This window comes from Platalea leucorodia (assembly GCF_965183815.1).
Source record: "Platalea leucorodia genome assembly, chromosome: 2".
NCBI classification, from domain to species: Eukaryota; Metazoa; Chordata; class Aves; order Pelecaniformes; family Threskiornithidae; genus Platalea; species Platalea leucorodia.
In genome coordinates, this window is record NC_138824.1 from 79,798,628 (window position 1) to 79,814,916 (window position 16,289).

Sequence of the window (16,289 nt, forward strand, 5' to 3'; positions counted from 1 at the left end):
TGAAGTGGTGCTGGGCTGGGGAAGCTCTGTGTGCGTGTGCCTGTGTGTATCAAAATAAACAAAACAATGGGGCCCCAAACTGCTGTGAAGTGTTGACCAGTGCTGCTGTTGTAGTCTATTAGAACCAGGATTAAATGGCATTGTTTCGGACACTGTTCCTAGACTGTGTTCATCTCTCAGTAGGAGAAAATGTTAGTGGCCAGTGAGGAATTGGCAGGACAAGGTACCAACCGCATTTGAACCTGGGAAAATTCGTATCTAGAACATATTTGTGTTCTGGAAAAACACTGTTCCCCTAGTTTTTCAGAAAGATCCTGATAGTCTTTTTTTAGTGGATTCTTAGCACACGTATAGGAGATACCACATCATTTCTGCTCTTGTCTTTCCAGAATAAAGGAATCTGACACGCGCATGCGGGTCTCACTGGGGGCTGGAGGCAGAGCAGGAAAAAAAGGAATGTCATCAGCTCTTGGTGTTCCCTGTTTCCAATACAGCCACAGTGATCGCTGTTCAGTGGTTTTGATGTGTGGTTTAACATTAAAGCCTTCACTTTCTTTTCCTTTTCTCTTTTCTCTAGTGCCATTAAGAAACCATTAGTTGGCAATATAGGGTATAAATTGTTAATTTTTCTTTTATTTTGTCAATATATGTCATATATCATATCATATGAAATACACTGAAGTGCCTAAAAAGCTTCGATTTTTATATGCTAAAAGCTGTTACAATTCAGTTAACCAAAGTCTTATACATGAACTGAAAATATGGCACACGCTTTTTTATAAGGAGCAAGAAAAATTCTTTTACGTAAATTTACAGGGTAAAGTATTTGTTTCAACTGAAAACTAGAAACACATTGGTCGTAAGAGAAAAGTTTAAACTCACGTTAGAAATAATCTTCTCTAAATTAACAAAGAGCTAATTTAAATTAAAGCAGAACTTCCCACATCAAAATATTGTGTCTTCATATGTACAAGTTCTGAATGATCTGTTTAAAACCCAGAACAACCATCCCTGGATGGGGGGGGGCGGGGGCGGGTGTTGGTGGCAATCGTAGGGAAAGTTTTCATCCCAGTGCTGCTTCTCGCTGTGTAATCTCCCGTAACTGACCCCCTGTAAAACAAAATCTCCCCTGAGTCCGATGCCTCCTGCCCAGATGCACATCTTCTGATAACCTGTAGCAAACCAAGTGTCTGGATTACAATTATGAGAATATGATAATCTCATCGTATGCTCCTGTATTTAATAATGCCCATAACACTTATAAAATATTCAATTTATTTTCAATCTTCTCAAAGGATTTATTTCTCCATCTTGGCCACTGTATTTTAGGAGGATATAAGCCAGTTGAGTAGTACACTTTCCTTCCAAATAAATCAGTACGTATGGGGAGGAAAGAGTAGAAGAAACAATGCACCTTTGTAATGCTTAATCAGTTCTGTGTGAATTTGGCAAAGTCCACAAATGCTGGGGGACACCCCCCTAACTTCTGTGAGGAAAAAGAAAACTAAGTAACCACATTAGGAAAGTTTTCTTAATCAATTGTAATTTCTTGGGATATTTCATGTTTATTTGAAGTGTTTTATCAGTCTGATGTGTCATTCCAATCTTGCTCCGTGCCTTTTCTCCAGTTTCTTTTAGATAAGCTGTAAATTTGAGAGTGAGGCAAAAGAGTTTTTAGAAGCGTGGTGCATATGTTAAAAGCTTGCTTTGATGTTTTCCTTGTAACCTAATAAAAGCATTGAAGAGATTTACCTAAATAAAACTCTCTGACTGTGACCAGTCTCACTCTTTTTTTTTTTTTTTTTTTTTTGGAGGAGGGGTTAACGAATCTTGATTTTGTTAGCTATTGTGGAACAGCAGAGAATAAAAAGTTAGCAGGCTATTGTCTTTGCCCTGGGATTTCCGATGTCCGTGATCAAAAGCCTTTCTCACAAAGCCATGCATGGGTTCGCAGAAATTCCACCCAGGGCTTGTAGCTGCCCGAGTTAGAAAGCTTTCAAGACTGCGTAGCTTTTCTTAGGAAAACACGTTAAAACATAAACCATCTGTCAGAAGAGCTCTTTGTTTGGAAAGCTTCTTGAAGCACACCTTGGAATTTCCTTCCTTGGTGGTGGTGGGTTTGTGGGGTAAACATGAAATAACCAGGAGTGGTGTCACCTGGGTTCAGCATCTGAGGGGGATGCGAGGGTATTCAAGAGACAGGGCTTTCCAAGGGTTTCATTGTGCCATAAAACGTTGTCTGAATACACCCTGATATAATTACAGTTTTTGCTTTTTTTAACAGCATCCAGTAAAATCAGACACAATAAGAACATGAACAAGGAAGGAATCATGTTGTGTTCAGGCGAGCATACAGTACAAACAGTTTAACACTTAAAATTTTATTTTACAAAACTGAAAGCCCATACTCTAAATTAATTTGTTCATCTCTTATTCTATGGATCGGATCCTCAGATTCTTTGTATTTTAGTGTGCTAAGTTCCTGTGTACTGCTTTTTTATTCATGCAAGAATGCTTATGGAATGGTAAATTATTTTCTGGCTCAGACATCAACTAGATCGTTAACTAAATTCCAAGTGTAGAGCCAAACCTTATCCTGGCTGCCTCTGTAATGGAAATAGAATTACAGCAGGTGTGGTGGCAAAAAATTTTACGTGGAAAATCTTGATTAGTTTGGTTAGCCGTAACAGAGAAAGTCTGTTTGACTTTCAAGTCCAGAATGAATTTGCAGGATGTGAATCTGGAATAACACTGGTAGGCTGAACAGATTCGGTGACAAGTCACTGGAGTCCCTTAACTGTAGCCATTCTTCCCATTCATTTTTGAAGGCATATCTGAAGGAATAAAATGGCTTAAGATTCTATTTGAATTTAAGAAGTGATTATTTTCTCCTCATTAGAATAGCACATTTTGGTTTTCTTGCCAAAGCAACATTTTTCATAGAAAATGTTCATCTTTTCTAAAGTTCAGAAGAATATGAAGGACCTTAGTGAAGTTGCTTGATGGATGTTTATAGGAAACGTTTTCCCAGTAGAAGAGGCAGCATGAAAAGAAACATGAAGATTACTATTTGAAAATGTAGTAAGTAGACAAGGGCACTAACATGCAAATAAGATAAAGGAAGTTAGAGAAGGACTATGAGAGGCCTTAAAAATTAAAAAAAAAAAAAAAATAAAAGCTTGCATTTGAGGTGATAGTGTGATTTAGTGGTAAGTTACTTAGAAATGTTATGCATAAACTTTGTGATTAATAAGAGTTGCATTCAGGTGTTAGATAGACACTGGAACAGGTGGTCCAGAGAAGTTGTGGATGCCCCATCACTGGAAGTGTTCAAGGCCAGGTTGGATGGTGCTTTGAGCAACCTGATCTAGTGGAAGACGTCTCTCCCCGTGGCAGAGGTGTGGGACTAGATGATCTTGGAAGGTGCCTTCCAATCCAAACCATTCTGTGATTCTACAGAAAAACAAACATACTTACATAAGTTTGGAGGTTTTTCCAGATGGAGATCTGGAATAATGTATAGGTTAAAGATAATGTCATCAAGGGTTGCAAGTCTGTGTGACAAACAAGATGCCTGTGATGTTGACAGTATTTGGCAAAAGTAGTGGGGTAGCAAGAAGGGCTGCAGAGCAAGGGAGGAAAGAGTACTGAGTGTTCAAAATGATTCCGGAGTTGACAGCCAAAAGTCCTGATTGCATCAGAAATGGATGAGGATTCTGGTCTTCAGTGGAGAAGAGGCAAGTCTGGAGCACAGAGTATCTATTCATAAGTGATAATTAAAATCACTTTCAAATGAGATTCCCTTGTGAGTGGAGAATAAGGGAGTCAAGGACAGAGCTCTGTGGAATCACCAAATGAAGTATAAAATACAATTAGCCATGAATAGGAACATTTAAAACAAAGTACTTTTAAGAAGAAATTTAAGAAATGAGCAGTTTCTTTTTCAGTTGAAATCATGATTATATGCAACACTCATGTTTCAGTCAATGTATACTACACAATGTATACAAATGGTATACTAGAGTACTTGAGGAAATGCTAGAAGATGGAGTAAAAAAACGTGCCATCTTCTGATATGCGTTTTACATCTGCGGTTTATGTTGATTGCAAAGGAAAAAACTGTCATTTTACCATTTATTGAGTTAAATGATACACTGAATTGAATTACATCTCCATTAAACAGGAAGGAGTTTTGAGCAAACCAGTATATTTACATGAGAAGTTCCATTAAACCCCATAGATACTAACAGTGAGTAAAATAAACTGTGTAAACATGGGAGCAGATTAATTTGGATTTTCAGGGTGATGCTGCCTAACTCTTTTTGTTTGGGAAAAAAAAAAAATAAGTACACACACATTTATATACATACATGAGAAAGAAAAGTAGAAGACTCTTTCTAGTCTCTTAGCTGTATCCCTGTAACCTACTAACATAGGGTCTTTTGGGTGGGATCATCTCACCTCACTTCTCGGGTTACTCAGACCTCAGGTAACAGAGGTGTCTGTCTGCCTCGGAGCCATCCATCACCTGGGCTTAGGTGCTCCTGCCACAAGGCCTCTCTCCTTCTGGGGCAGAGTCTGACCCTTCAGGTGTGTCACGCTCCAGAAGTGCCATTCTCCTGACTTTGAGAGGAGCCTCGCTCGGACGCATGTCTATATTGTACCTGTCAAAAAGACATCAACCCAGCTATTAGTGTCTGATACATTTCACTAACCTAAGTGATTGACTCCTTATTGTTCCTTAAATACTTAGTTTAAAATATAGCTGAGCTTGCATTCATTTTATATGTATTTTTAATTAGCTATGCCTGCTGGCCAAGGTTTTTATTTGTCATAATTGATATCTGATGTTATGATCTTTCTGAAATTAAAGTAACCTGCTATAAGGTACTTGCTAAGAGAAGAAAACTAAGGTAGGTTTTAAGGCAGAGAGAAGACGCTGAAGTAAGAACATGGGTTCACTGTCAAAGAGACCCCAAAGCAAACAATACTGGAAGGGTATTGAGTGAGGTCAGTATAGTCCTGGGAGGAGCTGAGTAGCTCTAGGCATGTTTATAACTAATTTTTGAAATACTACAAGTGTAGCTCACATTATAAATAACCATATGTTCATTAAATAACTGAAGAAGGAAAATCTGGGAAAAGTTTGTCCAGACATTTATAACTTTTTTTAAAGGGCAGTTGATTTTTTCCATATGATTTTCAGACTAAGAAACTATTTTCATCTCTTGAGACTGCTCATTGTTGTTGAGAGCTGCAGTAAAAGAAAAGAGCAAAGTTATCATCCAACCTTAAATGCAAAACATGAAAACATTTGGGATTTAAGCTGACTGTTGGTTGCTTGATATAGCTTTAACTTTATAGCAGAGGTCTATAGCAAAGCTTCATTGAAAACTTAATTTAGCTTTTTTTCCCAAAATCCAAAGTGATGGTTGAATGCCTGAACAGAGAGAAGAATATGCGTTCTGCCCGCCAAACTGAAGAGGAGTTGTTCAATACGTATTATGCAATTCATCATCATCATAAAGAATGTACTATTCCTTTATTTCAAATTTCATATTCAACCATAATATAGATGTATACAAAAAAGGATAAGCTTTATATGAGGAGTACACAATGAAAGTGAAATCATAAAGTAAGAGCAAGCGTAGTGCACAGTGGAAAAAGCTGGAATAGATACAGATTACTCTGCAGACACTATTGTAAATGTCAAGTAGAGTTTGACAGCTGGTAGGTTGGAGACATAATTAAAAAAAATTCCATACATGTACAGACTGCCTTTTAGCGTGAAGAATTGGCACACAGTGAAATAAGAAGGTGAGTGACATATGGGGGATTAAGGCAGCTGAATTCTAGTGGAAACTGGAGGCAAACAAATAGGCCTTCGAGACAAAGACAACTATAGTGGTAGCACTGGTGGTGTGTATTTGTTGATTCATGGCATAGCAATCTACGCTAATTAAAGGAAGGTTTTTCTCATGCCATTTCCCATCCCAGCCAGAGCTTCTGTAATACAGAAAAGAGGAAGGTGTCAGAGGAAAACTGTCTGGAGGAGGGGCAAAGATGCCCATTTAACAGACTGGTCTGTGTGACACTCCATTTTGGTGGAAGGGAGAAATAAGGTCTTTGGATGCTGAGCTAAATTGTTAGACATTATGGTCAGTTGGATTAACTAAAGGCATTTAGGGGAGATCCAGTTTTAAGCAAGAATTAGTATTTCTGTCAAATAGTTTTTTAAAATTACTTTGCGTTTAGACATCTCCTAAAGTATTCATAGAAAATCAAGTTTTGAAGGTGGAATACTTGCGCTCTTCAACTATTATTTCTGTATATATTTATTTTTGGCTTCAGTTTAGATTACAAATACAATGACACTTGGCTGTGACCCTAGAGAAGGAGAGATTAGTTTGGTAATGTAAACTATTTTGGGAACTGAGCTGTGCATTTATTTATGTGTCTTTGTCTTTAGTCTCTTGCTTGGATTTCTCTGGATGCTTTCATTATAGTTGTTCCTACCACTTCCATTTTTTAAGACGTGCTTTTTAATCAACATTCTGCAAGTCTGTCAGTATTGCCTGACACACTGCATCCACTCCAGACGATGGCTGCATCATGAGGAGATTCTGCTGAATCACAAGTCAATACGAATCTCTTAAAAATGAAATCTTTGAGTTTTTACTAGAAACGGAACAGATTTTCTTTGCAATTTAATATGAAATGCAAAATCATGACCTGTAAGTCCTAAGCAGAATAGGGACCTATTAAGTCCTGAATTTATTATTTTCATTGATCTAATGAAAATAATATTCAGACAGTATTTGCTCCTGGAGTTTTAGAGAAAGTCATCAGCTCAACTGCGAGAAGACTCTTAACTATGCACCTGGACCTGGCCAAGGTAGTAAACCCACGTTTGGCAACTGTAGCCTTTCCAGCAGGTGAAGGGCTTTTCTTCATTTCTGCCTATCAATTTAGCAACTAGCTTAAAGATGAGAAACTGCTTGGGAGATGACTAGGCAGGAAAGCCCCTACTTTCTCCCAATTAGTAATTTCATTAGAATACTAAGAAAGAGAGGTTGAGTTCTGTTGGTTTTAAAATCTTGGAGGACATACGGGCCAGAAATATTCAGTTAATTTCGCTAGTTATAGACAATTCCTCTTGTATGTACTGAATTGGTTCAAAATGCAGGACTGTTTTATTAAATGTCATGCACGTTTTACATAAACTTTTATTAACTGGTAAAACATTGTTTCGAAAGATCTTATTGTGTTTAAAAGATGGGGTTTTTTTACATTTTAACTGAAGTTTAATTTTCATTTTTAAAAAAATTATGACCCTGTATATAAGAAGGGGTCATTCATTAGTTTCTAGCTAAATGGTGTGTAAAAACAGTAAATGTGGGTTAGCACAAGTTGTTCCATGGGTATGTATGTAACATAGCTTCATGGTAAGCAAGTTGCAGTACTGAGTTGGTGTGAAGATTGTATTTCATTATATATTAATCAGTGCGTACTAAGACATTCTGAAAAAAATGACTAAAATATCAGTGTTGTAAATGGTTGTGCAGCACCAGAATCTTTTTGGCCAAGATCCAGAAAAGACGTAGGGTGTTGCCTGAAGTGAAGTGGGTGAGCTCTGGGAGGGGGAGATAACAGCAGCAAGGCACCGTTTGCACCCCTTCAGAAGGAGGTTAGGCTGGGCCTACAGCTAAAGCTCAGGGCACATAGCGAAGCCGATGGCCACCCCTTCTGCCTTGCCTCCTTTCACACCCAGAGGTGCCCTGTCCCTCCTCCTAGTGCCTTCCCCGGCCGACTCAGCAGCGTAGATCTGGCACACCACCATCGCTTCTCTGGCTTGGGAGCCAGAAGTTGGCCAGCCTTCCTTGAGGCTAAGCAGTTCCAGGGAAGGGACTGAAGAAACTAAAAAAACCCAGGTTTGTTTGAAGTTGTTTTGCTGTTCTTTCTGTGATTCATGAGCAGGGACTGTGTGCTGTATGGAATATGGTTTCTGAATCGTTTTGAGAGAGGTGCTAGCTGGAGCACACTTCCTACAGCTTGAAGCAAATCTTGGTGAGACGAAAAAATTGAAATAAGTTATAAATTAGATACAGAACATACAGGTTCTGTTCACATTACCAGTAAGATTGGGGGGGAAATACTGTTCTAGTTTCTAGCAAAACTGAATTTCAGCTGAATGCTCCAGAAAGTATAATATCAAGAATAATCAGTTACTTAGTGTTTTCCATTTGAAATGTTGTCTATTCCTCATTACTCAGAGTTGTTATTTTTACAGTGTGCATGGGTTAAAGTTGAATTAGTGTGTTTTATAAATACCAGGTCTTTAAACATGAAACGTAAGAAGCCACCCAGAACAGAGGAGTGTAAAGAGTACACAGTCTTCCACCTCTATGTCGGTGGCTTGATGGCATCATCATCACCATTAATTTATTTATTTAGCCACCTGAAATTGCTGCTGTTTGACCTGTGAGTTCATTTCTTGGCCTGGTAGGAAGTTTGAACTGTTCCTAAATTCAATACTGGAGTATTTCATCAGAAAGGAGGAGTTGTTGGAGGGACGTGGGAACTGCGCCTCCTTTTCCCTGGGTAGATCTGAGTGTAAGCATGGTGGCAGGGCAGCGTTGGGAAAATTTACACCCCTTCATGTGAATCTTTCATTTGTTGGGACTCTTAGCCTAGGATTGCTCTTAATGCCCTATTGATTCATTGCAGGACAAGAAAAGAATGAAAAAATACATAACTTGTGGCCAGTTTAGAGATTCTAGAAAAATTCCTCACATTATTGGAAACATAAGTCTTCCTAAATGTTTTGCACTGAGCAGAATTCAGATAGTATTTATTAAATGTCTTCTTTTGTTTATCTTTCCCTTTTGCAATCACATGGTAGAAGTTTCAGAAATGGTTTAATGCAGTCAAATTTTCCCTGCAAACTGAATACTTTAAATACGTTGATGCTGAGAGTTTTCTTTGATCCCCAAAACATGTGAAGATGGGGAATTTAGGAGAGAATGGAAGGAGAAGTGACTGTTGGTAGCTGTTAAGGTATAACAAATCTCTGAGGCTAATTTGGATTCCCCCGCACACCTGTGTCTGTATTGTGTGTTCACGAGTCTGTGTGGACATTGGTAGGGCGTGTTTTAAAATACATAAAATTAGTCTTCTCTTCTAAAGAGGAGATCTCTTACCCCCTTGCCTTATGCATTCTGCCTTGTGCAACAGTTGCCTAAGCCTAATTCGCTTTTATGTGATATTGATTAACAGCCATGCTGAGTCTAGGACTGACAGAAGGACTGAAGGGTATTTAATTATTCAGCTAGAGTAAAGTGGGAGACAGTGCAGCAGCAGCTGTAACATAAGACACTGGCACTGCATCTCCAAAATATAAGAATTGTTCTGTAATAACCCAGCAATTCTGTCCCCCTGGTTTGGAGGAAAGTCATAAAAGTCTGAAGACTGAATGTTTGGAGAATGTAAGTGAGCAATGGGCTTGTCCTCAAGATCACCGCATACTTTGGGAGTGTTCTTAGGCGCAGTGCCAAGTGATTACACTTGCATGAAAAGAACACCATTTTACCAGAGGCGCAATATTCCTAAAGGCAGATTTTCAAAAAGGAAGAAAAGTGCAACAGTGTTTCTCTGGTTAATTTTTTGATAGGTCTATCACCTCTACAAATTGTACTTTTTTGTACATGTACTTGAAGATTCTACATTTGTGCAATAAATGTTTGTGAAAGTCCCCAGTTCTCAGCATAGCTTCAATGTGCAAATTTATTGTAGAAGTATTTGTGTATTTGGTTTTGGATTTGGGCCAGGTTCAAAAGAAGGAGTTGAATGCTAGAATCTTTTTCATACTTAGAACAAGAAATATAAAAATTAAGGACAGGGTTGTGCTCAACTAGTAGAGTTAAGATAGGTAAAATCCCAGTTAGGTATTTTGCCCCGTAACATTACAATGATACCTGCCACACATCTACAGCAGAATTTTTTCCTGTGGTCATAAATTGCAAGGAGTATGCGTTAATGTTCCACTGGTGTGTCTCGATACTGGAACCATCAGGAGGTCTCAGAGCTGTAGGCTGGCAGGGGCTGGGAGAGTACCACTGTCTCTTTGCTTTGTTCATACATTCTTCATTAGATAGCTACTTTTGCCATGGTTAAAGAAGAGATACTGGCTAAAGTGAATGTTTGACTTGATGTACTAAGTCTGATTTTATGGTCTTTTGATTTTAAATTTGTATTTAAAATAATTTTAAATATTGTGTATATTATGCAGAATTGTGTTTTGTGGAAAATATATTAAAAAATTTAATATGCTTGAAAAGAATGACTTATGTAAATTGGAACACAGATACACTTCTTTTAGTATGAGATTGTAAGTTACATTTTGTCTGGACTGAACTGTAAGAAACCCCTTTGTAGAATATGGTTTCTTAACTCAGAAAATAACAATAGTCTCATTTGGATTTTTGCTAGCGTGTTTTAGTTCAGCATTAGGAGCAGTGGCAGCGGGTCCCAGAGCTGTGTATTTCTGTCTTTAACATCCAAGAGCTTGGATGTGATACCATTCATTTACTAATGAACATAGAAAACACCAGTGTGCTGATATTTAAAGGGTTTTGGTTTTATGTACGTGTGTTCATATTCACTATTCAACTATGGATGGATTTTTTCCCCTTGTTTTGGGGGAGTAGGGTAGAAGAGACAGGAAAAGAGAATCCAGTAGCTAATTCTCAGTTTTTGAAATAATTATTCTTATCTTCGTCTTTAGAAGTAGCCCTCCTTACAGATTAAGACTCATCAGAGCAGAATGAAGACACAGAACAAACAGGTGCTGTGCTTTCCTGTAGAACAGTTTACCGCCCAGTCTTTCCACCTCAGGAATAGATCTTCACATCTTTTCTTCTCAGCCGTGTTAATTTTTTGGAGTTTTTAGGAATGTGGATGGAAGGCAGCTCTCTGCACCAGGGTTAAACCGGACCAGACCATGTAGTTACAAAGCAGAGCAGAGAGTGAGTTTATGGGAAAAATCAATTGTTGGTATGCCGAGTACAAATTAAAGCCAGCTTGTCGCACTATTCATTTAAGAGGTGAACTTTACTGTGACTGGCAAATAGATCACGAACCTAAGTAATGTCATTGTTTTACTCATTAAAGCTGAAGCAACGAAGTAAACAATGTTCCAGTAGCATGGCCGCATGTCTGTGTACGGTCTCTTCAGAATGAGATGAGGTAGTGCTGTTAGAAAAAATAAATTATGTTAAATTAATTCTTTGTTGCTTCCACAACTAGAGCTTAATTAATTGGTATGTGATCAGGGTAACACAGGCCAGTTGCTAAATCTCTAGAGTGGCTGATACCTGTCCTGTCCTATGCTGCCCAGTCCTTCAATATTTATACATGTCTGCATGGACTTCTTTAAATTGGTACTGGACCTACAGTCCAAGGGGTAGTTCTGTCACTTCACAAGCAACATCTGGTCATAGAACAATGTATATAAACCTCTACATTTAATTTGTATTGGATAGCATTTTCAGAACAATGGTTAGAAGTTTCTTAATACCATTTATTTAGTAAGAGTCGCTAAATGTACAGAAGCACTTGGTTCTATGTATAAATTCCATATCATGATAGACATAAGTCTCCCAATGCTGTGCATTTCAGTTTGATTATTATTGCATTTATTGAATGGTTAAAGTTACTCAGCCTTTGGCCTTGAGCCGTTGTAGCATGCCTCAGGTGGTAAGTAAATTGCCTACAAATGCCCTGCTTGTCATGTCTTATTGCTTAATTTATGCTTTGGAATAAGTTTAGTCTCATAATAGGCAGGCTCATCATGAAGCAAAAAAGCATTAAACAGGGACAAAATATTAGCCTTGTAAAGGCCTTCCCAACGTTGAGTCACTTAATCTTTCACAGAAAGTAATAAATATCGAAATTAATGGCATGCTTCTGCTTTAAGGAATTTTGCAGAATGTTTGAATCTGTCAGCAGACTCCTAATGAAGCGCCCCTTCACTAGCCCCGTGGCGGGTCTGCATTGCCATCTGATGATAATATTTGAGCCCCCTTTTCACAGGGAAGAAGTGAAGTGCGTTGGTGGAGGGACGCCTGTACCTGAAAAATCACCATTGAATTAGAACGTATTCATCAACTTTAATGGTAATGACAGTCTAGAGTGCATTTTTAGAGTCACAGAGTCAATACAATGCAATTTTTATGACGGTTTATTTTTAACATGATATTTCTGAAAAGTCACACCAGTGCCTCTTTCGGAACCAAGGTGCTTTTTCCATTTGAAAACACCCTTCAGTTACAGGATTTTGAATAGCTCAGCAGCTCGGGAAAAAAAAAAGGAGAAACAACAAGGTCATTTAACTTCTGCATAGCAAACTTTGTTCTTCCAGAGTATACATTGCAATGCACACAACAGAGAAATCACTGGGATATCAACCATGGTTTATGCTGCTAGAACCTCATAATACTGTTACTTAATGATAGATACCTTGATACCTTGCTCTTCTTACATTGTTTTTTATTATGTTACAGTATATCTTACTATTCTTCAGTGCCTGACTTCAGGTTTTAGAATGAACTATCATTTCGGATGGCACAAAATTATTTGTCGGTTGGCTCTTTAATGAGACTGTATGCTATTATATCTTGCTACATTCAGTAAAACCAAAATGTATTGGTAGGTCTGTATCTCTGGCAATTTCTATGGATAATGGATTCAATCTTATTAAACACTTGGTTTATTTCTTTAAGAAATTTTTAATACTTTATGCCCAGAATGGTAATGTGTACTACTTAGTATCTTTTGATGCCCAAGCCTGGACTACTAGAACATGTGGTCTAAATAAATAAGATAGTATGAAGACCCTTGAAACCTAGTAGAAAATCTTTAAATTTAGTGATGAACTGGAACACATCAAATTTCCAAGTTCAGCATGCTTTTTGGCAGTCCTCATTTCATAGCATCAAATCTTGGATGAGTTTTTATCTTGTAAAATGTGAGTCAGTAGGGCCTGAACCCAAATGAGTTTATGGACTAATTTGCAACCTTAAAATGTGGCAAATATAGTGCACTATTTTATTTGTTCCATTTGCAGTATTTCTTCACAAGTCTGTCTTGTCCGCCTTTTGCACAAACAGCGTATTCAGGTTAGCCTGTTTGAGAATAAATGAAAAGGATTTGTCACTTGCAGTCCTTATTGTTTGGGATTCACGATGTGTTTTAAGGAGATCCATTGGGTGTATGTGGAACAGTGACTTTCATATGGAGCATTTTCCGTATTGCAACCATTAGCAACCACAGATAAATTTAATCATACCACTCAAAAAATATGGAAAGCTGTACAGAATACTAATAAAGTGAATCATGAATTTTTAAGCTCTCAGAGGAGGCTCTAAAAAGAAATTGATTAATCACTGTGTTATAACAATATAACACCTTGAAATAGACTTTTACTTGGGTGAACAGTGTAAGATAGTGGTTTAGTATCAGTACTGGAAGGCAGTAGTCTCCATAAAGCAGTTCTGGCTCGGTAATGGGTTTGCTGTTAATGTTAATCACTTTAGGATCACTTACGATTTCTCTTGTGTTCATCCTCTGCTTAACTTGGTGCACGTGCATGTGCACACACACTCAGCGCGTGAAACCCTACCCTGAATTTGATAGTGTTTTTCTTAGTTCACTCACTTGCGGAAAGAAAACGAAACCTGCTTTAGCTGTTTAGTAAGGAAAATTGACATTGAGACATTTCTCCAGACCTTCCCACAGTTTTCTTTGTACCTAGGGGGAGAAAGTAGTGTTCCCACACTTTGATACAAAAGGGTTGTGTAGAGCTTTAGTGTATTACAGTACTAAGAACCATGGCATATGCCTCCGGAAATCTTAGTGCTGCAGCCAGTGGGCCCAGAAACACAAGCATGGTTTTGCAGTACAGCTTCTGACATGAAAGCTACTCCCATCACTCAAGTAAATCCTGAGCCATCTTGCTGTGGAAAACTGGTAATTTATTCATTTTTACATGTTTTCCCTTTTTTCTTACACTTTCTCTCTACAAAAAAAAAAAAATGGTAGCAAAGCAATTGGTAATTCTTTATGAAAAATTGCGTAGAAGCAGCAGTATGCACAAGCAGCATGCTTACTAGAACTACAGTAAAAAAACCCCATCGCCTGTGAGCATAATATTTAGGGCTTCAAAACAGGTTAACATAATAAGTGGCAATAAACATATTTAAAGAAGTAAAGGATAAATGTAAAATAAATGTTGTGGTGTCTTAGTCAAAATTAGATTTCGCAGAGTACAGTGAGGTAGAATTGTGAAGTCTGAGAGATTGGTTCCATTTGCTGTTAATGTTCATCTCTCACGCGCTGGGTTTTCTGCCCTGAAAGAAAAATACGAGTTCTCTAGAATAATCCAGCTTTTCATTTCATTTTGCAGCCTTGTCTAAACAGATGAATCTGATAATTCCTTAAATGGGAAATTTGCCAGCTGAGAGAAACCTAGAGGGCAACAAATGGGCAGTGATGACAGAATGTCTTGAATGCTGAGAATGTTGTTTTGATTCCAGACTGTTTAAAAATATATTTGTCTAGTGGAAGGTAAAATGTTACACAGACGGATAACACAGGAGATTTCCTAGGCATTGCACACATGCGCGCAAACACCGTATTTGTATTTTTTTTTTTCTGTAGGCTTAACCCAGATAAATTAAATTGCAAAAGCTCTGGATTACAAAAATAATAAATAAATAAGGGCAGGACACAAAGCAGTGACATCAAAGCAACTCTGCCTTAAGGCTGCAGAGATCTCCTTATCTTATCCTGCTGTTTCTAGGTATTGCAAAACATATGGCTCACCTTTAGGGGCAGTCCCCAAACAGTGGGAGATGTTGCATGCCGTCTGTGCTGCAGCAACCGGAGGTGCAATAACAAGGTGAACTGAGGACGCCAAGATGACTGTGTTTAAACTCCTGGCTGGTTTACTGAGGTGGTGTTTGGTGGGGGGGGGGGGAGCTGTTTAGTTTCGATGGGTTTTTTTAGCTACCATATTGATGTGCCTTGAAAGTCTGAAGACGGGTACTGCTGGAGAGGTAGTTGTTTTGAGGAAACTTGGCAGCTTGAATCAGGAATAAGAATTTTAGGGTTTTAAATACTGGGAAAAGAAAAGAAAGGAACAAAACCGAAGAACGAGGGCAGTTCTCTATGTCTCCCACATTTTATTCTGGCAGCAGCTGAATAGGCTGAACAGGCTCGTGTCCCACGCTGTTCACAACTGCTCAGTATTCCTCCCACGAGACTTAGTTGATCATGTAGTCACCCCCTAACCTGATTTGTTCACTATAATCTAGGTTAGTTTAAACACTTTTTAACACCAGCTCTCTGAACTCTTTTAATCAGGATCATTTTGACATAAGCGGTTATTCCACAGATACGGAGGGGCAGCAATGTTTGGCAGGAATGTAAGGGAAGAGTGATTACAAGAAGCAAGGGAATAAGGCTAGACCAGTGAAGCTTCACTCAGAACAAGCAGCATGACTGCAGGCTGAAATTGCACACTACAGTGGATAGAACGGGAAAATGGCTAGACTTACTCCTACCCTGATGAAATTGAACTTTTTAATACCTGTCCTCCAAAATTTCTAAGCAGGGCTTCTAAGCCTCTTAGCCTATGCCTCAGAATTTTCCTAAATAATTTCAAAGGCTCAGGCAAAAAATGACTGTCACACCTTGCATCTCACTAAAACACTTAGATGTAAAGTAAGCAACATCTGTAAACTGAGATGCAAAAAGACTCTTAATGATCCTTTTTTTTTGTTGCTGCTATCGTTGCTATAATTCTTCTTTGACTTCAGTGAATCTTTTGCTATTAGGTCCTTCTTTTCCTGGTGATGTAATGCAAGAAAACCACTCATGACAATGAATACTGAATATTCATACAATCCAGCTTTAGGCATGAGCATCCATATACATATACTTAAATTGGAATCAAAGTTAAATGGCATGAACATCCCTTACATGTACCGTCATGAAATAACAAGGTTCTGTTTCATTTAATACAGCACAATAAAAGCAGATATATTTCTGTGCAAATAGTTGCTCTCACTTTTCATAGTTTTCTCAATTTGCAGAAGGAGAGTTTAGTTTCCAAGATGAAAAGACTGACATGGTTTCCAGAACTGCAGGCTGCTTCCCTTTTGTTTTGAAGTCAATGGTAATTGCACTTCTGAGACCCTGGGAAAAATCACCTTTTAATGCTGACTAAAAGT

At 38.2% G+C, this 16,289-nt stretch overlaps 1 protein-coding gene across 6 annotated transcripts in view; it reads left to right on the plus strand.

The window, feature by feature from the left end:
• TBL1X (transducin beta like 1 X-linked) overlaps positions 1-16,289 on the plus strand; it is a 205,561-nt gene that overhangs the window by 79,192 nt on the left and 110,080 nt on the right. For 2 of the 6 annotated variants that reach the window (XM_082337749.1, XM_082337753.1), the window contains exon 1: positions 7,681-7,931. The exons of the other annotated variants lie outside the window; for them this stretch is intronic. The gene's annotated coding sequence lies outside the window, so the exon portion shown is untranslated. Of the gene's footprint in view, positions 1-7,680; positions 7,932-16,289 lie in introns of those variants that run through there. 6 annotated transcript variants of the gene reach the window in all.